The 25,468-nt window shown below is 37.8% G+C and overlaps 2 non-coding genes across 2 annotated transcripts; one reads left to right on the top strand and one right to left on the bottom strand.

Moving 5' to 3' along the window:
- Positions 1 to 2,304: 2,304 nt before the first annotated feature.
- On the top strand, positions 2,305 to 2,411 carry LOC141687675 (small nucleolar RNA R71). Its single transcript, XR_012561163.1, has one exon. It is a non-coding gene; the product is annotated as a small nucleolar RNA R71 (small nucleolar RNA).
- A 15,808-nt stretch (positions 2,412 to 18,219) lies between these two features.
- On the bottom strand, positions 18,220 to 18,326 carry LOC141688463 (small nucleolar RNA R71). The gene has a single exon (XR_012561905.1). It is a non-coding gene; the product is annotated as a small nucleolar RNA R71 (small nucleolar RNA).
- Between the last annotated feature and the right edge of the window lie 7,142 nt (positions 18,327 to 25,468).

The following is a 25,468-nucleotide window of genomic DNA, read 5'->3' as shown; positions in this document are numbered from 1 at the left end:
ATGGCTTTGTTCAATTTTCTATAATCCATGCATACTCTCCATCCTGTAACTGTTCGAGTGGGGATGAGCTCACTCTTTTCATTTGCAACCACAGTGATACCTCCTTTCTTAGGTACACATTGTACGGGGCTCACCCACGAGCTGTCAGAAATAGGATAAATGATGCCTGCATCCAGCCATTTCAGAATTTCTTTCTTCACCACCTCCTTCATGATGGGATTCAGTCTTCGCTGTTGTTCCACAGTTGGCTTACTACCTTCCTCTAGCAGAATTTTATGCATACAATATGAAGGACTTATCCCCTTGATGTCTGTTATGGTCCATCCAATAGCCGATTTGAATTCTCTCAAAATCCTTAAGAGCTTGTCTTCCTCACTACCTGAAAGGTCAGATGAAATAATAACAGGTAACGTAGATGAATCACCTAAAAAAGCATACCTCAAGTGTTCAGGTAATGGCTTGAGCTCCAAGGTAGGTGCTTCCTCTATTGATGGTTTGAGCTTTCCTTCAGCATTCTTAAGGTCAGAAGTACCAAGAGATTCAAATGGCATATCCAGCTTTCGCTTCCAGGGAGAAGCATTCAGATATTGTAATTGCTCGTTGCCATCTTCATCATCGCTGTCAAAATCCCCCACTAAGGCCTTTTCCAATGCATCAGACATTAACATGCGATCGAGTTCCGAAGTAATCGCAGAATCAATCACATCTACTTTTAAGCACTCCTCATCTTCTGTAGGGAATTTCATTGCCTTGAATACGTTGAAGGTCACATCCTGCTCTTGTACCCGCATAGTAAGTTCACCTTTTTGCACATCTATCAAGGTACGGCCAGTAGCCAAGAAAGGTCTTCCCAAGATTATGGGAATCTTCTTATCTTCCTCAAAATCCAGAATAACAAAATCTGCAGGAAAGAAGAGCTTATCCACCTTGACGAGTACATCCTCCACTATGCCCCTTGGGTAAGTAATGGAACGATCAGCCAATTATAGAGACATGTATGTGGGTTTTGGATCAGGCAGATCCAACTTTTTAAAGATCGACAACGGCATCAGATTAATGCTTGCTCCCAAATCACAAAGGCACTTGTCAAAAGTCAGATTGCCAATGGTGCAAGGAATGGTGAAGCTTCCTGGATCTTTCAGTTTTGGTGGTAACTTTTGCTGCAGAACAGCGCTGCATTCTTCCGTGAGAGCAACGTTTTCAAGGTCATCTAGTTTCACCTTCCTTGAAAGAATAGTCTTCATAAACTTCGCATAACTAGGCATTTGCTCCAGAGCCTCAGCGAAAGGTATATTGATGTGAAGTTTCTTGAACACCTCCAGAAACTTCCCGAACTGTCTATCCAGCTTTTGTTGCTGCAATCTTTTAGGAAAAGGTGGTGGAGGATAGAGCTGTTTCTCCCCTGTATTAGCCTCAGGCAGAGTGTGTTTAACAGTAGTCTTCCTTGGTTCCGCCGCTTTCTCCTTTTGCTTAGATTCTTCATCACTAATTTCAGCTTCTCCTTCTTTTGCCTTTTCAGCATCAGCAACTTTTCCAGACCTTAAGGTAATAGCCTTGACTTGCTCTTTAGCTTGCTTCCTGCCTGGTACTTCCGTGTCACTGGGAAGAGTGCCAGGTTGACGATTGAGCACTGCATTGGCTAATTGACCGATTTGATTTTCCAAGGTCTTGATAGAAACCGCCTGACTCTTGCATAACAGCTTAAGTTCCTCAAAATCAGCACTAGTAGGTGCAGCTGTACTTCCCTGTTGAGGATATGATTGCCTTGTAGCATACTGCTGTGGTTGCTGGAATCCAGGTGGGTTAAACTGTTTACTCACTCCTTGCTGATAAGGTGGCTGAATAGCATTCTGATTATTCCCCCAACTGAAATTTGGATGATTTCTGTTATTAGGATGATAGGTCGCTGGCACAGGCTGCTGTTGTCGCTGATAATTATTCACATACTGAACAGATTCATTGACCAGAGAACACTGATCCGTAGCATGAGAACCTGCACAAAGCTCACAAACCATAGCTATTTGATTAACTCCATATGTAGCCAAAGAATCAACCTTCATTGATAGTGCTTGGAGCTGGGCTGCAATAGCGGTGGCTACATCAACTTCCAGAATACCTGCTACCTTGCCTGACGTCATTCTTTGAGTTGGGTTTTGATGCTCATTTGCAGCCATCGTCTCTATAAGATTATACGCCTCAGTATAGCTTTTAGCCCATAAGGCGCCTCCAGCTGCTGCATCGAGCATGGGCCGAGATTGGGCCCCCAAACCATTATAGAAACCAGTGATCACCATCCAATCCGGCATTCCATGATGTGGACATTTTCTCAACATTTCCTTGTAGCGTTCCCAAGCCTCGCACATAGATTCAGTAGGTTGCTGCGCAAACTGAGTAAGAGCACTCCTCATAGCAGCGGTCTTTGCCATCGGATAAAACTTCACCAGAAACTTTTGCGCAAGATCTTGCCACGTAGTGATGGACCCAGCTGGTTCAGAATGTAACCAGTCTTTAGCCTTGTCCCTCAGTGAGAATGGGAAAAGCCTCAACTTGATAGCCTCATCAGTCACGCCATTATACTTAAAAGTGCTGCAGATCTCGACAAAATTCCTTATGTGCATGTTGGGGTCTTCAGTTGCCGCTCCTCCAAAAGAAACAGAATTCTGCACCATCTGAATAGTGCCCGGCTTGATTTCAAAGGTGTTAGCTTGAATAGCCGGATGAAGGATGCTTGACTGAATGTCATCAATTTTAGGCCAAGAAAAATCCATAAGAGCTGGATCAGCTTGAACAATACGATCTCCCATGTTTACTGGTTCTTTCCGCTCAGTTCCTGAATCCGAATCCTCAAAATCTAACTTCTCCGTAATATCAAGAACTTCGTCTGTCTCCTCAGCTGTATCTAAAGTCCTCTTGCGAGCACGAGAACGAGTTTGCATAAACGCTTGCTAAAGTACCTGAAACACAACCGGAAATAATAAGTAACTACTACGTCCTAATCACTGAGTCCTAATGACCAATGATGGTAAGTACATAAACTAAACAAATACGCCGAGTCCCCGGCAGCGGCGCCAAAAACTTGTTAGGGCGAAATCACGCGCTAATATTCACGCAAGTATACGCGTTCGCAAGTAATATAGAATACTTTCTAGTTCGTTCCCACAGAGACTCAGACTAAATTATTGTCTAATTAAACTCACTCACCAATGTATGATTACTTCTCAATGTTAAGACACTAACACTTAAGATTGTTGATTAAATATTAACTATAATTAACTACTTAATTAATCACTTACTTGACACTTCAAATTATCAATAATAAAACACTCATGAGATCACAACTTCATTATTACTTCCTTCAATAGCCATTGTTATTACCTTTAGCATGTGACAGTGATGATATTAATCGAATAACACGAAACTAATAAAAGTCAACTTTCATTGTACTAATACCATTCTACCAAGCATCCACAATTAAGATAGAAGTTGAATAGTCATCAATTATGTTGAGTTCCTATATGTCTACAGAAATTGATAACACAACGATTTAAGCACAAGTTATTCCTTTTGATTACATAGGGCAAATAAAACTGTTAGAGTTACCCACTAATCATGCACAACATACATGAACCTATGCTAGCATGGCAAGTTCTAAATCTCAAGATCCACCGTCGCTTCACAAGAGATTAACACCCTATCTTATATGTTCGTGACGCACATAAGACGAATACGCACAACCAATACTAGATATCATACAATCATCACACACTAAAGTATTAAACAATTAACTAAAGAATTCCATAATAAATCTGTTGCAACCCCATGATCACGATTAGCCCATAATAGCATTTATCGTCATCATGGGTTCATATGAAATCATGATAAACAAACACAAGAAAATAATAACTAAACTAATTATATTAAAATAGAGTATGTCACAAGAGTAAATAAGTTCAAAGTAAGAAAACTAGTATCCAACGTTACAACGAAACAAGAATCACAAGAAAATATGCTTCCTCTTCGTTGCGGTGTGCTAAATCGGTCTTCTTCCTTATCTCCTTCGCTCCTTGCGTAAAAACACAATCTTCTTCAATCCACACTTGTGAAAACATCTCAAATCTACTTATATAATAGTCCCATAAAACTCAGATTACATAGAAGTGGAAACCAAACAGAAGTAGAAGTCCTGAAATAATATATTTTTTTCCCCGACCCTGCGCGGCCGCTCAGCATAGCTGAGCGGGCGCTCAGACCTCTACTGGAAAAAATCTGATTTTGTTCCGTTTCTTCGCCGTAATCTTCCCGTTTCTTTCCTCTCGCAATGGTGAACACATGCCAAGGCTTATTCTTGATGATTCCTCCCCCAAAATGCAACTAATACCCTGAAATGCATAAACACTAGAAAAACGCATCAAATACACAAAATACTTGATTTCAAGACACCAATTTAAGCCATTTTAAGACGTTCTAAGTGGTATAAAATGCCACTTATCAGGTGGCTCCTGTGAGATGTCCAAACTCTTCCAATTGGAATTGATATGCAATACCGTAACCCAAGCCTAGGTGCTGGGATTATTATTAAGGTATTCGCAGGTTATAAAAACCCCCTTAAAGAATTGTTTTCGTAAGAAGGTGTGGGACACCAAGGAAAACTATTTTTGAATAAATCATATATATAATATATGATGTTATTATACGAACATGTTCATACTGTACATTATTTATGCTGAGCATTATAGCTCACACTTGCTTTCTTTTAAATGACACAACACAACAGATAACCAGTATGCCGGTGTGGGACTTAGTCGCTTGCAGTCATGGGGAGGATCCTTGGCAGCTTTGTCTCAGGTGTGCTAGAGTATCAGCTAGGTATAAGATATCAGTCGTAATTATTGTAACTTCATGTAGAGGTTATAAATAATTGTTTGAGATCCTGTAAAGTACATTGGAGTGTAATAAAAGAAGATTACATTTTGTACGTCATTTCTAAGGCTATAACTTGTGTGTGTGAGTATGAAATTGGGGTCTGTCGGATTATTGAATCAATACCAGGTTACACATGAGTGAAGGATGGCGTGAAGACTCAGATTCCTGACCCCGGATTTGGGGGCGTTACAACAACTCCCCTCATAACTCTAGCAGAAGCTGTCTTAGCAGGCAAAGCTAGAAGAACAATTGCCTATGACAATGTCATAAGAAGGGTAATCTTATCACATTTATGTGACAGTGCTCTGCAAGGTGCACAAAGGTTTGAGGCTGGTGTACATGACAGTAACCAGTCAAATCCTCTCCAATTCCAATGGAGGTTCCCACTACAAGTGGAGGACAACACACTGTCACAACCACAGAGCAATCTGTGAGTCAAACTGTTACCCCAGTCATAGATGCTTATGCACTCATTTTTTTGGTAAAATGAGTATGATTAGCCCTATATGGTCTTCCTCTAAACATATGATCACAGATTACCTCTTCTCAGCCACCTCTTAATTCTGTAGGTCAAACATCATTTGAACCTTTCATGAGAGGATAAGAGAAAAGATTGAGTGAAAAACAAAGAATAAGAGATGCAGGATCCTTCCTGGCAAAAGGAGAGGTAGATGAATGTATGGATTTAGTAATCCTTGTGAGGGAACTCTGACTCTCAAAAGTCATGAGACTAGTGCAGTGAGATTTTGGTGAGACTACTTATTCAAAAGAACAGAGAGCTTAGGACTTTTATCACTAACAAACTTTTTCTGCAGATCTAAGTGAAACTTCTATTTTTTTTTTAAAACTTATCATCATGAATTTCAATGAAGCTTGAAGCTGCAGACAGTGGTCCAAATGGATAATGACAGCAACTTGAACAATGTGCTTTTAGCTAGATCTTTCTTCCTGGAGATAATGTCAAAAAGGGGGAGAATATATCTAAATGCCAAAACAGCTAATGGATGTTGAATAAATCTAAATGCAACTCAACAAAAGAAGACCTGATGGGAAGATTGGTTTTGGTTTTTGCATTTGGATAAAGTTTTGACATCATCAATCAGAACTTGTGCATAATTTCATAATGAACATGTTGGGGGAGATTGTAATATATAATAGATGATGTCAAAGATTACGGGAGCTAATAATATCATCAACATCTATGATCTGAGTATATCACATCTATGATCTGAGTATATCAGAAGATCAGAAGAGTTGAAGGCAGCAGGCAAGAGCAGGATATCAATGGATGGAAGATTTCTGAATATAAAAGCTGGCTCTTTGTCAAGTTATAGGATAGGGATGTTAGCTAGATATCCTAAGCCAGATTTGCTGAAACTAATAGAGGCTCTAACTGACACCCCCATCCTAGAAGAATTGGAAATACTTGTGCAAATTAAGAACATAATTGAGAAAGAATCAGACAGCTCAGTCTTTACTTAATTATTGTAAACTATCAAATATTCATTGTACAGGTGTTGTATCAGCTTTTGTATTATTTTATTTTCATTCTTTAACTTGGGGTTAGTCTTGCTAACATGCATAAATTTGTGATAAGCAATCTTCTCACAAATTGGGGGAAATTGTTGTGCAAGACATGCCTGTATCATAACAAGACTAAGTCATACTGACAACCCTAAGATTAGTTATATTATAACCTTAATCCGTAATTCATACTTGTAACACTTAATGTCTGTAATATGTAAATGGAGCAGACTGGAGCATTTTTCCCTAAACAGTGTCAAGCCTAAGAATTCTATCTGGAAGAAGATCAAGAAGGTCATGCCTCAGAAGAATTATGAAGAAGCTTGGAGTTGAATAATTCTGTTTGGAGAAAAACATTCTAAGTCAAGATCTCTACAAGTCACAGAATTAATGTTATAGAGAAATCATTCGAGAACTCCAGAATGACTTATCGAGAAGTCATTTAAACTCCAGAGAGTACCAACAGATGAATAATATCTACTCGACGGATGAGCAATGTCTACCCGATGGATAAACAATGTCTACTCGACGGATAAGCCATCACTACTCGACGGATAAGCAACATCCACCGGGTGTAGAGAACTCAGGAATTGTCTATCGAGAACTCAGAGATATCGACAAGTATACATTCATTAGAGAACTCTGAGTTATCGATAAGCCGAAGTCCATTAGAGAACTCTGAGTTATCGATAAACCAAAATTCACTAGAGAACTCAGAGTTGTCGATAAGTCTTGGCAACAATGAAGTTTCAGAGATATCGACAAGCCAACATGCCTATCGAGATGTCGAGTTCTCTACAGCTTAACTGGAGATCTCAAAGTGAAGAAATTTCTCTAAGTACAGAATTGCAGAACAGTTTAATATCCAAGGTTGTAAATCAACAAACAATTCACATAGCTGGATTGACAAGTCTACAAAAAGCAGCTTGAGAGATGTGCAAGATCAATGGCAAAGATTAACTGACAGAGGAGATTAAAGTAATCACGGGATGCTAAAGATATGCTAAGCCAGGAATGGAAGATTTGCTTTTCTATAAATAGAAATGACAAGTGAAAGTTTAGAAAAGCTAATAGCATGTTTATTATCCACTGTGTAAATCAACAGTTAACTGAGTTATAAAGTTAACACTGGACCTCTAGTTAAGTAGAACAATCTAGATAGAAAATTTTGTGTTCTCTCTCAAGAAAGAAGCTAAGTTCTAAAACAAGAACTTAGAGATTTTTTAGCAAAACACTACTTGATTTTTAATATAAAATTAAGTGAGTTTTGAAGATCTTTGTTTTACATATTTGCACAGTTATTTATGTTTAACATATATTCTACTAAATCTTTGATAACAACCAATTGATAAAGCCTAAGTCGATCAAAATCAAACATTTAAACCAAAACACATTCACCCCCCTCTGTGTTGTATTCATACCTAACAGTTGGGAGCATAGTCCAGACCCATGCTCGATGCAGCAACACGCGGAGTATTATGGGCAAAGAGCTACGAGGAAGCTTATGATCTAATTGAACTGATGGCTGCTAATAAATATCAGTATCCAACCCAGAGATGTCCATAGGGCAAGGTAGTAGGAGTTCTTGAGGTGGATACAACTATGGCTATCACTGCTCAACTAAAGGCGTTGTCTATGAAGATCGATTCTCTAGCTAACTTGGGTGTTAATCAGATAACCAGTGTTTGTGAGCTATGTGCAGGTTCACATGCGACGGAGCAATGCGCTATATCTAGTGACTCAGCTCAGTTTGTGAGCAACTTTCAGAGATCGCATCAACCAGTTCCAGACACTTATCATCCTGACAACTGGAATCATCCTAACTTCAGCTAGAGCAACAATCAGAATGCGATGCAACAGCCGTTCCAGCAGTTTGGAAATAAGCTATTCAACCCTCCTGGTTTTCAGCAATAAATTACACCAAAACAACAAACTCATGGTGCATGTCTATCTTCGAATGAAAAATCTGAATTGGAGGAGTTGCGGCTTATGTGCAATAATCAGGCTCTTATATGCCAAAGCCAAGCTGTTTCTATCAAGACTCTGGAGAACCAAATAGGGCAAATTGCTAATGCCTTATTGAATTGACCACTAGGAACGCTTCCTAGTGATACAGAAACAAATCCAGGTAAGAGGGAGGTTGAAGAACAGGTGAACGCCATCACCTTAAGGTCTAGAAAGGTCGCAAGCCCCCAAATTCAGCAAGACGAAGAGCCTGAAAAATCTCAAGTTTCAGAATCTGAAGTTTTGGCTGAAGAAGATGTGCAGAAGGAAGCAGAGGTGGAATCAAGGAAGACTATTATGGAACACACTCCTCCTGAGGGTAATACATGGGAGAAACAGATCTATCATCCACCTCCTTTTCCTAAGAGGCTGCAGAATAAAAAGCTGGATAAGCAGTTTGAGAAGTTTCTGGAGGTGTTCAAGAAACTTCATATCAACATACCTTTCGCTGAAGCTCTTGAACAGAGGCCAAGCTATGCGAGGTTTATGAAAGGTATTCTCTCTCGGAAAGTGAAGTTCGATGACTTAGAGACCGTTGCTCTAACGGAGGAATGCAGTGATGTGCTGCAACAGAAGTTGCCTCTGAAGCTTAAAGATCCTGGAAGCTTCACTATTCCTTGCACCATCGGAAACTTGTCGTTCGACAAGTGTTTATATGATTTAGGAGCTAGCATCAATTTGATTCCCTATCTATCTTCAAGAAGCTTGGTCTGCCTGATCCAAAACCAACATACATGTCATTGCAACTAGCTGACCGTTCCATAGCTTATCCACGAGGTATAGTGGAGGATGTCTTGGTCAAGGTGGATAAACTCATCTTTTCTGCTAACTTTGTAATTCTTGATTTTGAGGAAGATAAAAAGATTCCCATTATCTTGGGAAGGCCATTCTTGGCTACAGGCCGAACTATGATCGATGTGCAAAAAGGAGAGCTTTTGATGAAGGTTTACGATCAAAAGGTCACTTTTAATGTGTTCAAGGAAATAAAGTTACCCACAACTAAAGAGGAGTGATTTAAAGTAGAGTGGGTTGACTCTGTAGTAAATTCGAAACTTGAGCAATTGCCAAAGTCAGAGACCTTAGAGAGATCCTTAATGGAGAAATCGGTTATTGATGACAAGGAAGGAGCAGAGCAGCTGCAGGTTTTGAATGCACTTCCGTGGAAGAGGAAGTTGGATATTCCATTCGATTCTCTTAGGTTAGCAGGGTGAAAATTTCCCAGGAGCGTCTCGAGCCGTCTATTGAAGATGTGCCCACACTTAAGCTTCAGCCACTACCAGATCACTTGAGTTACGCATTCTTAGGTGCACCACATGATAAGGGCTTGGGATATATATTTGATGATGTAGAGGGTAGCCGAACGAACTCTCCAATGCCTATAGAGGGTTCTTCTCATGTGCATCAGGTAGTTGATAGGACTAGTGTTGGTGATGAGCAGTACAGGCGAGTAATTAGGCGTATGGAGGCCATGCACGACATTCACCTTCATTTTACTGCAGATTTGACACAAGCTTTGGTTAATGTTGTCTGAGACACTGGTGGCGAGGTTGATTGGCCACCTGATCCTCCACCCGAAGAGGGTGACTCTCCTGCTAATTAGGTGTGCCTGAAATCCTTATTATTACCTTCAATGAGGACATTGAAAATTTTAAGTTTGGGGGTGATAATGTAAGGATTAGTAGTGTGTGTGTCCATATAGATTCATATAGATTCATATTGCATGTTTAGTTGTAGTTCATTCATATTTTTGCATGATTGTTCATATAGGGCATATTTGTTATTTTTATGTGATTTCATATAGTTGCATTTGCATGCATATTTAGCATGATCCCTTAAGATGAACTATGATATTTGATAAGTTGAGGTTGATTTGAGTGTGGTGATGACGAATAGAGGGATGTTTAAGTCCTAATGAATTGATTTGTATACCAGAAACAGATATTTTCACGAAGTCTTATAGGGTTGCTTTTGATCTAGATCATGATCATACTTGTTTGTTGTTCAGATTTAATCACTTGGTTATATTTATAATTTGTGATATTCTCGTAATGACGTAAAACACTGATTTTTTTTATCTGGAAAAAAACTTGGATTTCATTGCTAGTTGTTGTAAGGCTAGGCGTCAAATGGCTAGTAGCAGGCTCATATTTTTATGAGTAGTCTAGCGTTGAATGAGATGGAGCGAAACACACTCATATAGAAAATTAAAGAAAAAAAAGAAGAAAAAAGAGAAAAAAAAGAAAAAAAAGAAAAAAAATGTGTTTATGCATAATTGATCAAGAGTGAGCTCTTTAATACTCGAGTTATTAAGTTCTAGGGGACTTTGTGCCTAGTGACCTAAGGCTTTTATAGTCTGGGATCCGCTAACCTAATGCTCGCTACATGGGTATTATTGTATAAGTCTTTTGGGACCTAATTCATTGCACAGTCAAATAAGCATCTTTGTTATGTGTTCAAAAACAGTATGAATCCTTGTATAACTCTAGTAGAAAGGAGGTGTTGTGAGACATAATGCGTTTATTGACTATTTTATTTATAAACTTTCGATTGTTTTGATGATAGATAAGTTATGGTTATTGATCTAGTATCGAGAGATATCTGTTAAGCATTCCACACACACACGTTTCTGGTTTGTGAGTTGGTTTGTGGGATTTATTCGAACTCTGTTTTAAGTCATTGCATTCTTAGAGGCATTGGCTTATTCATTTGGTTATGGTTATTCTGAGGGGATCGATTGCATTATCATTTAGTTGCATTCACGTTGTTGCATTCATGCATTAGGTTTGTTTTGTAGTTTTGAGTTTGTTTATGCTTGAGGACAAGCATTGATTCAAGTTTGGGGGTGTGATAAGTGGATTTTATATCCACTTGGAACGCTTTATTACAAGCTTAAATTGGTGTTTTGGACTCAAGTTATTGGTATTTTGATGTGTTTTTTTGTTATTGCATTTCAGGTATTAGTTAAATGAAGAAAAGAGCTTTTAAAGGAAATATGATAAAAAGTGATCAGAATTGGAAGCCTAGACCATTGTCAAGTTATAGAGAATCTCGTTAGCTTCGCGTGGGCAGTTGAATCGCCTAATTCTGACGAGTAGAACTCAAGTTATGGTCAAAACAAGATTCATTAGAATTTTTCTAGACAGGCTGCAGGCGCCCACCTGGGATGTGGGGCGGCCGCTTGGGAGCTGAGGCGCCTGCCAGGAGAGCTGAGGCGCCTTCCTGGAGAGCTGAGGTGGCTGCCTGAGGCGCGGCTGGTCGCTGATTTCGCTGAAAAACCCTATTTGAGTGAAATTTGCCGATTTTAAGGGTCCAAGTCCACTAGGGGCTTATATATACTTAAAAAAGGGTTTTCATGATCTGGGAAGATTGAGATACCAAGGAGAAGACCTAGAAGCACAGAACAACTCTGAAAAAGAAGATCTTGTTTTCAACTTGTGATTCTTTGAATTAGTTGTAACTTTGGATGCTCGTTTTCGTTCTTGTTGAACCTAGATCTCGTTTATTCATACTTTAATTATTATTCAGTTTATTAAGACCTTGTTTTATACCATGCTTTCATTGGAACCCATGGTGATGATGAGTTCGATTATGGGCTAATCGTTATCATGGGATTCTAGCGGATTTACTTATGGATTTCAATAGTTAATTTGTTTCGATATCTTGGTGTGTGATGATTGATTGATATCCTAGTATTGGTTGTGCTTATTCATCTTATGTGTGTAGCTAACATATAAGATAGTGTGTTTATCTCTATTGAAGCGACAATGAATATAGAGGTTTAGAACTTGCCATGCTAGCATAGGTTCATGTATTTGTTATGCATGATTAGTGGGTAACTCTAACCGGTTTACTTTCCCTATGTAATCATTATGGATAACTTGTGCTTAAACCGTTATTTTGTCAAATTCTATAGACGTATAGGGTCTCAATATAATTGGTGCCTATTCAACTTCTATCTCTTTTGTGGATGCTTGGTAGTTGGGTATTCGTACAACGAAAGTTGGCGTTTATCAGTTTCGTGTTATCTGATTAGTGTCATCACCATCACATGCTAAGGTTAAGAACAATGACTTTGAATGAAGTATTTAATGAAGTTAGAATCCCATGTTTGTCATATATATTAATTTAACCTCAATTCTCTTAGTTAATGTTATTTAGTATAATCTCTTAGTTTAATAAAAACCCAATTTGTTATTTGTCTTAGCATTGAGTGATAACCATACATTGTTGCATAGGTGCATAAATTGAACTTAACCTAAACTAGTCTCTGTGGGAATGAATCTGATTTATATCTTATACTACTTGTAAACGCATATACTTGCGTGAATATTAGCGCGTGTTTTTGCCCTAACAGCAAGCGGTTCTCTAATTTAGCGCCTTGTTTACAAGAAAGTGCTCCCGCTTACTTGTCCAATCAGTTTGAATAAATCTAGATTTATAGACTTTTTGGTGGTCCAAAAGTCAGGAGTTGTCTAGAGATTTTTTTAAGGATTACCCCTAGATCTAAGTTTTTTTTCCTTTTTGATTTTCCAGTTTTTCTTGTATGTTTACTTATAGCTCTTATCTGCTACGTGATTACTTGTATTATATACAAAGTAATTGGGTTTGAGACCTTTCATCTAGATTAATAAGACACTCTAACCTTCCATCTCCTAAAGTAGTAAGGCGACTCGAGTTCTCTTCACCTACTAAAATTGAATCAAAAGAAGTAGAAATTCCACCTGTAGTCATGTCTGTCTCACTCAAAGACCGCTGTTATCCCGCTCATTCCGCTGAACCCTCATACATAGTCCTACCTCAAGTAAACGCGAATATTTTTGAAAACAAACATCACAATATTAGCATGTTACCTAGGTTTGCTGGGGTAGAGGGAAAGAATCCATATCTTTTCATTCGAGAATTTGAGGAAGTGTCTACTTTATAAAAACTACAACAACTTAATGAAGACTCTATTAGGCTCAGACTTATTAACTTTTCTTTAAAAGAAGAGGCTAAATAATGGTTGTATAGTCTACCCGTTAACTCTATTTCCACGTGAGATGTATTTGTGTCTATCTTTCTTAAAAAAAATATTTTCCAAGCCATAAGGCAAACAGATTTAGGAATAAAATCAACCAATTTCAACAAAATCAAAATGAGTCTTTTTGGAAGTATTTTGATAGATTTAAAAAGTTTTTGTCTAAGAGTCCTCAACATGGTATAGAAAAATGGAGACTTTGTAAAATTCTTTATGAAGCCTTATATAGTCAAACCACTGCTTTGTTAGAGTCTATGTGTCAAAGTAAGTTTATGGATAAAAATAAGAAAGAAGCTTGGCAATACTTTGAGGAGTTAGCTGAAAAAATAATATTGTGGGAGTCAACTAGAGAACCTAATCCAGAACCTGAAAGATCTAAGGGCTTACACATATTTGGTAATTCTATTACAACCGAAGCTAAGTTAACTACACTAACTAAACGTCTAGAAGCCTTAGAAACCAACAATGTGTCTTCTCAATTCTCTATATGTGCAAACTGTAGTTCTCCTAATCACGTGATAGACAATTGCCCTGAAATTAAAAAGTCAATGCCATGTTTCAACCTAAAGTTAGAAATGATCCATATGCACCCACATATAATCCTGGTTGGAAGAATCACCCAAATTTCTCATAGAACCAAGGTCTGTATAATCAAAATACCCAACCTTCTTTTCAAAAGCCCAATCATGGTCCATACCCAACTCAAAATTCCAACTCATATCCTCCCCAAAATATTGGTCATTATCCAAACTCGGTCCCCTTGAACCCTCCTGGTTTTAGTAAATCTGATAAGAAATTAAATTCCATATAAAATAGTATGGAGGCACTAATTAAATCTCAACAATCTTTCATGCAAGCTATGACCCACGATAGGCAGTTGCAAAATTCAAACACACGAGCCATATCTAAACTAGAGGTCCAAGTTAGTCAATTGGCAAACATAATCAGTGAGAGAGAGAAAATTTGTTTCCCCAGTCAACCTGAGGTTAATCCTAAATTTCATAAAAACCAAAAGTCTCATAAAAATGTGAACGCTGTCATCTCTCTAAGGTCTGGAAATCAATTCAGCAATCATGCTGGTATTAATCGTCATCATTAAGATAAACTAACATCTGAACCAAATCCTCTTCTCTTGAATCTTAGTCTTCAACAATCTCCCAATCCAAAACCTGAAACTTCTGAATCTAATGAGTCATCACCATCCGAAGAACCACCTTCAAAACCCCACTCTATCGTGTCTAGTGAAAAAGTCTTTAAGCCTAAAGCTCCGTTTCCTCAAAGACTTATCTCAAACAAATAATCTGCTCATTTAGATAAGATTTTGGAAGTCTTTAAGTAAGTCAAGATCAACATTCCTCTTTTAGATGCAATTCAACAAGGATCCTCTTATGCTAAGTGTCTAAAAGATTTGTATACTCATAAAAGAACCACTCATGTTCCTAAAAAATCTTTCCTAACCTCTCATGTTAGTTCTATATTGTCAAATCAAATCCCTGCGAAGTACAAGGATCCTGGTAGTCCTACCATTTCTTGTGTCATTGGTAATACCTTCATTGGTAAAGGTTTACTCGATTTAGGAGCTAGTGTGAATCTTCTTCCGTTATATGTCTATCAATCCTTGGGTTTAGGCGAACTTAAAATGACTAGTATCACTCTTCAGCTAGCTGACCATTCTGTTAAAACTCCTAAGGGTATAGTTGAAGATGTGTTGATTAGGATTGGTGATTTTATCTTCCCCGTTGATTTCGTTGTTCAAGAAACTGAACCAGTCAAAAATCTCAAAAATCAAATCCCTATCATTTTAGGAAGGCCTTTTCTTGCCACCTCTATTGCTTTAATTAACTATAGAAATGGTTCGATGAAACTCACATTTGGAAACATGTCGATAGATATGAATATCTTTAATGTAAAAAATCAACCTAATGAGCTTTTTGAACAACCTGTAGGAGTTAAATTGATGTATAAGGTTGTGTCATGGTTTAATCTTGAGGGTAGTGTAATTGAGTTTCTTCTTGAGGAAGATGTTTCGTTTGATAATGAGAGTAATAGAGAATTGCATGAGTTGTATAAGAATTTCACTTATGATGAGATGTTAAAGGAATTGAATGCCATTTGTTCTAATCGTGAAACCTAACTTGAGGATAGTTATTTTGATCCTAAAACCGTAGTTAAGACTTCTGTTAGTGAGCCACCCATACTCGATCCTATTCTATCATTTTCCACTCTTAATTAGTCTTTGGTAGTTGATAATGAAACTCATGATATTCTTATTTCTAGTAGAAAAGTGCATAACCAAGAATTTCAAGTCATTAATCTGCTTAAACAACATAAAGAAGCGTCTAATTGGTCTATGGATGATGTTAGTGATATGAGTTTTATTTTGATGCATGATCTTATCTCTTTAGTGGATACTGTTGTTCTTATGAGTGAGTTTCACATTTGTGTTGATTATGTTATGAATATAGTTTTCCCACATTCTAGTATTGCTTAATAAATGTTTTTGTGTGTGTCTCTCATAATAAAGTATAGGTATGAGGGAGTAATTATGCGTGTGTGAGTGATGATAAGTGGAATTTATATTAACTTGGAACGCTTCATATCGGCTTAAGTTGGTGTTTTCGACTCAAGTATTTATTTTTTTATGTGTTTTTGTGTTGAGTCATTGCAGGGCACTTGTCAGGAGGTAGAAATGAGCTTTACAATGATTTTATGCTAATAAGAGGTCAGGAATGGAGTTACGGAAGTTTGCGAGAAGATCAGAGCACAAAACAAGAAACTGCAGAGTTTTTTACACAAAGCAGGCGCGCCCGCGCCTGAAGGAGTGTGTGCGCACTAGTTAATCCAGTAAGACTACGCGCTCGCACTAGGTAGAGCGCGCCCGCGCCACACACTTGCTGCAGAATCCTGATTTGAGTCTGATTGGGTGATTTTAAGAGTACAGGTCAACCGGGGGCTTATATATAATGAAAAGAAGACGCTTTTAATAAGAAGGAAGTCAGGGAGAACATTAAGAAGACCTAAAGCACACAAGACGGCTAAGGAGAAGAAGATTTAGTTTTTACTTTTGAATTCTTTGATTTAGGCGATACTTTTGGATGCTTGTTTTTTATTTGTTCTAAACCCTAGTAGTTTTATATTATCTCGTATTATTCTGAACTTATTTGTTATCATGTTTTCATTGGAACCCATAGTGACGATGTGTTCGATCATGAACTTATCGTTGTCATGGGGTTCTAGCGGATTTATTTATGGATTTCAATAGTTGATTATTTAAAATCTTTAGTATGTGGTGATTTATGATTTCCTAGTATGGTTGTACTTATTCTTCATAGATGCGTAGCTAACATCTAAGATTGTTTTTTAATTTCTATTGAAGCGAAAGTGGATATAGAGGTTTAGAACTTTCCATGCTAGCATAGGTTTATGTATGCATTGACATGCATAATTCGTGGAGTAATTTTAACCATCTTACACACCCTATATAATCATAATAGATAACTTGTTCTTAAACTGTTATGTTTTCAAATCTTATAGATATATAGGGTCTAAGCATAATTGGTGTCTACTCAACTTCTATCTTGATTGTGGATACTTAATAGTAGGGTATAGGTATATCGAAAGATAGAGTATACTAATTTCGTGTTATCTGATTAGTTATCATCACCATCGCATACTATTGATAAAGACATAAACTTTGAATGAAGTATTTAATGAAGTTGAAATCTCATATTTTATTCTCATATAAGTAATTTACTTTTAATCTCTTAGTTAATGCATGTTAGTACAATCTCTCAAGTAGTTAATCAACTCAAATTTGTTACTTGTCTTAGTTGTGAACGATAATCAGACATTGCTGCATAAGTGCATAATATGAAATTAACCTAAACCAGTCTCTATGGGAACGAACTTGACTTAAATCTTATACTATTTGTGATCGTGTACGCTTGCGTATATTTTCGTGTGTGTTTTATTACGAACAAGTGAATGTGTGTGTGTGTGTTATAGGTAACTGTGTTCCTTTGTTATGCCCTTATCAAGTATTCTCGTCCTTTTACTTTATCATATTTCTCTCATTTGCATTCATTGGGGATAATGCATGATTTAGGTATGAGGGAGGGGTTTAGTAGTACTTATATAAAACAATCGAAAAAATTTGAAAAAATGAAAAAAAACAAAAAATCAAAGATATTTTAGCTAAGTTGTCCAATTCACTCTTATACTTTAATACTAGTTGGTGTTAGAAAATTTTCAAAACTTATATATATATAATGCCTTGAGATGATTTGAACGTAGTTGAGTAAGGTTTTCTTCATGAATTTTGTGTCTAACAAATTTTTTCTTAAGAGTCCAAGATGGCACATTTGCACAAGGTCTTTGTAGGAAAGATTTTTTAGGAAGGTTTTTGATATCTGGGACATAGCCCACATGTTGAAACAATGTCAAATCAATTTTTTTGCCGAAAAAAGCAAAAGCAAAAAAAAATGTTTGAATAAACTATTTCAATACCAAGTATTTCTCATGAAAAAGAGATTGAGATGATGGCCACAAGTAATATAATTGACTAGTCTTGTTTTATGGCCTTTGTGACTCAATAATTTTTCTGAAGATGCTGTGAAACTGAGACTTTTCCCATCTCTCTGAGGGATAAAGCTAAGATCTGGTTACACTCTCTACCAGCTGGTTCTATTGTGACTTGGGAGGATCTTGCTCATAAATTTCTTACTAAATTCTTCCCTATGGCAAAGACAGCTACAATCAGGAATGTTCTTACTCAATTTGCGCAACAATATGGTGAATCTCTATGTGAAGCCTGGGAGCGCTACAAGGAGATGCTTAGGAAGTATCCTCATCGTGGGATGCCTGACTGGATGGTGATAAGTTGCTTTTATAATGGTTTGGGAGCACATTCAAGACCTATGCTCGATGCAGCATCAGGTGGAGCCTTATGGGCTAAGAGCTATGAGGAAGCTTATGAGCTAACTGAGATAATGGCCGCTAATGAATATCAAAATCCAACTCAGAGACTACCACAAGAAAAGGTAGCAGGAATTTTAGAGGTGGATACAGTTACGGCTATAGCTGCTCAGCTCAAAGTGTTGACTATGAAGGCCGATTCTCTGACCAACTATGGTGTTCATTAGATAACTAGTGTTTGTGAGCTTTATGTAGGTTCGCATGCGACAACGCAATGTGTTATATCTAGTGAATCAGCTCAGTTTGTGAGCAACTTTCAGAGGTCTCGGCAACCAATTCCTGCCACTTATCATCCTAACAACCGCAACCATTCTAACTTCAGCTGGAGCAATAATTAGGGTGGTGTGCAACAGCCTTACCAGCAGTTTGGAAAAGAGCCTTTCAATCCTCCTGGTTTTCAACAACAGTTTGCACCAATGTACCAATTTCAGCCACATAGAATGCAACAACAATCTCATGGAGGTGCAGGTCCATCTTTGAATAAAAAATCTGATTTTGAGGAGTAGAGGCTGATGTGCAAAAGCCAAGCGGTTTCAATCAAAACTCTGGAGAATCAAAGAGGGCAAATTACCAATGCTTTAATGAACAGACCACAAGGAACTCTTCCTAGTGATATGGAAGCTAATCCAAGAAATAGGGAAGTCAAAGAACAGCTTAAGGTAATCACCTTGAGGTCTGGAAAGGTCGCTAACCCTGAAAATCATCAAAACAAAGAAGCTGAAAATTTTCTCCAGAAGGGCAGCGCGCCCGCGCCCATAAGGAGCGCGCCCGTGCCCTCTCAAATTCCAAAAATTGACAATTTTGTTGATTCAGCTGAGAAAAAAGGATAGGGAAGCGGAACCGAAGAAGAGTGTTGTTGAAAACACTGCTCCTAAGGATAATACAGGGGTAAACAAGTCTATCTGCCTCATCCATATCCTAACAGGCTTCAGAAGCAGAAGTTCGACAAGCAGTTTGCCAAGTTTTTGGAGGTTTTCAAGAAGTTGCACATTAACATACCTTTTGCAGAAGCTCTAGAACAAATGTCGATCTATGCTAAGTTCATGAAGGGTAATCTATCTCGAAGCTAAAACTTGAGGAGTTGGAAACCGTTGCTCTAACGGACAAGTGCACTGCTGTGCTATAATAGAAACTTCCTCCTAAGCTTAAAGATCCAGGAAGCTTAACGATATCGTGTACCATTAGAAATCTTTCTTTTGACAAGTTTTTGTGTGACTTGGGAGATAGCATCAATCTGATGCCCTTGTCCATTTTTAAGAAACTTGGTCTGCCTGATCCAAAATCGGTAAACATGTCCTTGCAACTGGCTGACCGTTCCATCACGTATTCGCGAGGAGTAGTGGAGGATGTCTTGGTTAAGGTGGATAAACTCATCTTACCTGCTGATTTTGTCATTCTGGACTTCGAGGAAGATAAGAAGATTCCTATTATCTTGGGGAGACCATTCTTAGCTACATGCCGAACTCTGATCGATGTATAGAAGGGTGAGCTTACTATGAGGGTTCAGGGTCAGGACGTGACTTTTAATGTCTTCAATATAATGAAATTCCCTACTGATGAAAAGGAGTGCTTTAAAGTAGATTTGGTCGACTTTGTAGTGACTTCGGAGCTTGATCAAATTCTAAGGACTGATGCCTTAGAGAGAGCCTTAACAGGGGAATCTGATAGTGAAGATGAAGAGGGGGCAGAGCAGCTGGAGTATTTGAATGCTTATCCATGGGAAAGGAGATTGGATTTTCCATTCAAGTCTCTTGGATTAGCAGAGCTGAAGAATTCTCAGGAGTGTCTCAAACCATCTATTGAGGAAGCTCCCAACTTGAGCTCAAACCACTGCCTGATCACTTGAGGTATGCTTTTTTAGGTGATGCATCTACTTTGCCTGTTATTATTGTATCTGACCTTTCAGGTAGTGACGAAGACAAGCTCTTGAGAATTATGAGAGAGTTTAAATCAACAATTGGAGGGACTATTACATATATCAAGGGAATCAATCATTCTTACTGCATGCATAAAATTCTGCTTGAGAAAGAAAGTAAGCCAATAGTTGAACAACAGAGAAGACTCAATCCTATTATGAAAGAGGTTGTGAAGAAGGTAATTCTTAAATGGTTGTATGCAGGAATCATCTATCCGATTTATGACAGTTCATGGGTAAGCCCGGTGCAGTGTGTGCCTAAGAAAGGAGACATTACAGTTGTTGCTAACGAGAATAACGAGATCATTCCTACTCGGACAGTCACATGGTGGAGAGTCTGCATGGACTATCAAAAGCTGAATAAAGCCACCAGGAAGGATAACTTCCCGCTTCCATTCATTGATCAAATACTTGACATGTGGGCTGACCATGAGTATTATTTTCTTCTGGATGGGTATTCGGGCTATAATCAGATTTGCATAGCCCCAGAAGATTAATAGAAGACCACCTTTACTTTTCCTTTTGGTACTTTCGCTTTCCGTCGAGTTTCTTTCGGACTTTGTGGTGCACCTGCTACTTTTCAGAGATGCATGATGACATATTCTCGGATATGATTGGCACTAATGTTGAGGTGTTCATGGATGACTTCTCTGTGTTCGGGACTTCATATGAAGAGTGCTTGCATAATCTTGGTTTGGTGATGAAAAGTTGTGTTGAGACCAATCTGGTGCTTAACTGGGAAACATGTCACTTCATGGTGCAACATGGTATCATTCTTGGGCACAAGGTGTCAAGCAAGGGGCTTGAAGTGGATAAAGCCAAGGTGGGGGTTATTGAAAATCTTCCTCCACTAATCTCAGTTAAGGAAATCCGCAGTTTTCTTGGTCATGCAGGTTTTTATCGGCGATTTATCAAAGACTTCTCAAAATTCTCTAAACCCTTGTGCAATCTGTTAGATAAGGATGTCCCTTTTAAGTTTGATGAAGAATGTTAGGCTGCTTTCGAGAGTTTGAAAAAGAGTTTGACTATAACACATGTTATTACAGCACCTGATTGGAATGATCCCTTCGAGATGATGTGTGATGCTAGTGATTTTGTAGTTGGAGTTGTTCTTGGCCAAAGAAAAAAGAACATTTTTCATATGGTTTACTATGCTAGTAAAACCCTTAATGGTGCTCAGCTGAATTACACTACTACAGAGAAGGAGCTTTTGGCAATTTTCTACGGTTTCGAGAAATTTGGATCTTATTTGCTTGGGACAAAAGTGACGGGTTACACTGATCATGTTGCTATTCGATATCTGGTCTCGAAGAAAGATTCAAAAACTCGATTGATTCGATGGATTCTCTTATTACTGGAATTCGAGCTGGAAATTAAAGATAGGAAAGGTATAAAAAACCAAGTAGCGGATCATTTCTCACGACTGGAAGATCGAGGTAAGGCTTCACAGGATAACACGTTGATCAATGAATCTTATCCTGACGAGCAACTCTTTGGGGTGCAAGAAGAAGAACCGTGATTTGCAGACATTGTGAACTATCTTGCGAGTAATGTTATTCCCCCAGAACTCTCTTATACTCAAAAGAAGAAGTTTCTACATGAGGTGAAGTGGTATCGATGAGAGATTGTCACTCTACTGGGTATGGTGGCCATTATGGTGGAGAGAAAACAGCTGCTCGTATCCTTCAAACGGGATTTTTCTGGCCTATGTTATTTAAAGATGTTCATCAGTTCGTGTTGAGATGTGATCGTTGCCAAAGGGTTGTAAATATGTCTAAGAGAGACGAGATGCCTCTCAATGTTCTTCTTGAAGTTGAGATTTTCGATGTTTGGGAAATCGACTTCATGGGGCCATTTATCTCGTCATGCAATAATCAATATATTCTTTTGACGGTGGATTATATGTCTAAATGGGTTGAGGTTAAAGCTTTTCCAACCAACGATGTTAAGGTGGTGATCAATTTTCTTCATAAGCAGATATTCACACATTTCGGTACTCCAAGGGTCATAATCAGTGATGAAGGATCACATTTCTGCAATCGTAAATTTACTGCATTAATGGAAAGATATTACGTGAATCATCATGTGGCCACATCTTATCATCCTCAAACTAATGGGAAAGCTGAAGTCTCTAATCGAGAGATCAAGTGAATCTTAGAGAAGGTTGTGAGTCCGTCAAGGAAAGATTGGTCTTTGAAGCTAGATGAAGATGTTTAGGCCTATAGAACAACATTCAAGACTTCTCTAGGCATGTCTCCTTTACAGTTGGTATATGGTAAGGCGTGTCATTTGCCTGCGAAGCTAGAACATAAAACATATTGGGATTTGAAGAAGCTAAATCTTAACATGGAAGCTGCTGGAGAAAAGAGAATGCTCCAATTTAATGAACTCGGCGAATTTCATCTACAGCCTTGTGAGAACAACAAGTTATACAAGGAGAAGGTCAAGGGATGGCATGATAGGAGGTTAGTGCACAAGTCATTTGTGCCTGGTCAGCAAGTTCTATTGTTCAACTCTCGTCTTCGTCTTTTCCAGGAAAGCTTAAGTCGAGGTGGTCAGGTCCGTTCATTGTCAAAACTGTGTTTCCACATGGAGTTGTGGAAATTTTTTATAAGCATCTGGACCAAGCGTTCAAAGTAAATGGTCAAAGGCTAAAGCATTATTATGAGATATGGCGAACCGTGAGGTGGTGAGCGTCGTTCTTGCGATAACTTGATTTCAAAGTTTTACATCAAGCTAAAGATGTAAAACAAGCGCTTTGTGGGAGGCAACCCATGCATTAGTTGTATTTTTTCTAAAGAAAAAAAACAAACAAAAAAAATGAACAAAAAAATAATCAAAAACTGATTTTTTTTCCAGGATTTGACACAGGCTTGGAGTAGTGCTTTTAAATCCACTGGTGTTGAGATCGATTGGTGTTGAGTTTGTTCATGTTATTATGTGAGTCCATGTAGTTGCATTTGTATGCATATAACATGATCCCGTAGGATGAGTTGTTTCTGATTGATAGGTAGGTGTTAATTAGAGTGTAGTGATATTGAATAAATGGAGGATTAAGTCCTAATGAATTGATTTTCATGCCCAGAAACAAAGTTTTTTTTCACAAGTCTTATGGGTTGCTTTTTAACTAGATCATGATCATACTTGTTTTTTTGTTCAAAATTCAATCACTTGGTTATATTTAAAATTTTTGCTATTCCCGTAATGACGTAGGAACACTAATTTTTAAACTGCGGAACAGTCATGGGTTTCATTGCTAATTGTGAATAAAGCTAGGCGTCAAATGGCTAGTAGCCGCTCATATTTTTATGAGTAGTCTAGTGTTGAATGAGATGGAGTGAAACACACTCATTCAGAATCATTGAGAAAAAGAAAAAAAGAAAAAAAGAAAAAGATAAGAATAGAAAAGAACAAATTGTGTTAGTATATGCAGAATTGACCAAGGGTGAGCTCTTTAATATTCGAGAAATTAAGTTCTATGGGACTTTGTGCTTAGTGACCTAAGGCTTGTATAGTCTGAGATCCGTTAACCTAACGCTCACTACATGGGTATTATTGTATAAGTCTTTTGGGATCTCATTCATTGCACGGTCAAATAAGCATTTATGTTTATGTGTTCATTATAATAGCATGAATCCTTGTATAACTCTAGTAAAAATGAGGTGTTGTGAGTCATTATGTGTTTAACGTCTATTCTATTTATAAACTTGTGATTGTTTTGGTGAAGAATAAGATATGATTATTGATCTAGTATGCAGAGTATATCTGTTAAGCATCGCACGCACGTTTAGGGTTTGTAAGTTGGTTTATGGGATTTAGTTGAACTCTATTTCGAGTAATTGCATTCTTAGAGATATTGCTTATTGATTGGTTATGGTTATTTCGAGGGATCATTGCATTTTCATATTAGTTACATTAATGCATTTGTTTTATTTTTTTAGTGTTGAGTCTGTTTATGCTTGAGGACAAGCATTTATTTAAGTTTGGGGGTGTGATAAGTGGAATTTATATCCACTTGGAACCCTTCATATCGGCTTAAGTTGGTGTTTTGGACTCCAGTATTTGTTTTTTATGTGTTTTTATGTTGAGTCATTGCAGGGCACTAGTCAGGACGTGGAAGGAGCTTTACAATGATTTTATGCTAATAAGAGGTCAGGAATGGAGTTACAGAAGTTTGCGAGAAGATCAAAGCACAAAATAAGAAACTGTAGAGTTTTCTACAGAAAGCATGTGCGCCCGCGCCTGAAGGAGCGCCCCCGCTCCAGTTAATCCAGTAAGACAATGCGCCCGCGCTAGGTAGAGCGTGCCAGCGCCATACACTTGCTGCAGAATCCTGATTTGAGTCTGATTAGGTGATTTGAAAAGTCCAGGTCAACCGAGGGCTTATACATAATTAAAATAAGAAGTTTTTAATAAGAAGGAATCCATGGGGAACATTAAGAAGACCTAAAGCATACAAGACGGCTAAGGAGAAGAAGATTTAATTTTTACTTTTGTATTCTTCGATTTAGGCGATACTTTTGGATGCTTATTTTTAATTTGTTCTAAACCCTAGTACTTTTATATTATCTCGTAGTATTCTGAACTTATTTGTTATCATGTTTTCATTGGAACCCATGGTGATGATGTGTTCGATCATAAACTAATCGTTGTCATGGGGTTCTAGCAGATTTATTTATGGATTTCAATAGTTGATTGTTTTAAATCTTTAGTATATGTTAGGAATATGTGTATTAGTTTGATGATAAGTTAAGCAAAACACTTAAGTAGAAATCTAGTATTTGTAGCCTCAACGGATAAGACCATCTTGGCTATCCGTTGAAGGAGTAGCCTTACTTAGCAATAAGTTTGGTATTGTAGCACATTTCACTCTCTGGTTTCAAGCTGTAATTCTTAGATGTTGTTAGGAAATAATCAGTCATGTTGACTACTAATGGATGTACAAATAGGAGGGCTAATTGTAAATATTTCATGCCTTGTAATTTTGTATAAGTGAAGAAGTGTCAACGGATATTGAAGACCTTCAACGGATAAGAAACAAAGCTTCAACGGATGTCTCTAATGCTTCAACGGATAATATCCATCAACGGATAAGTGCTTCAACGGATAAA

Source organism: Apium graveolens, chromosome 9 (genome assembly GCF_009905375.1).
Source record: "Apium graveolens cultivar Ventura chromosome 9, ASM990537v1, whole genome shotgun sequence".
In the NCBI taxonomy this organism is placed as follows: Eukaryota; Viridiplantae; Streptophyta; class Magnoliopsida; order Apiales; family Apiaceae; genus Apium; species Apium graveolens.
This window is presented reverse-complemented; position numbering and strand designations above follow the sequence as displayed.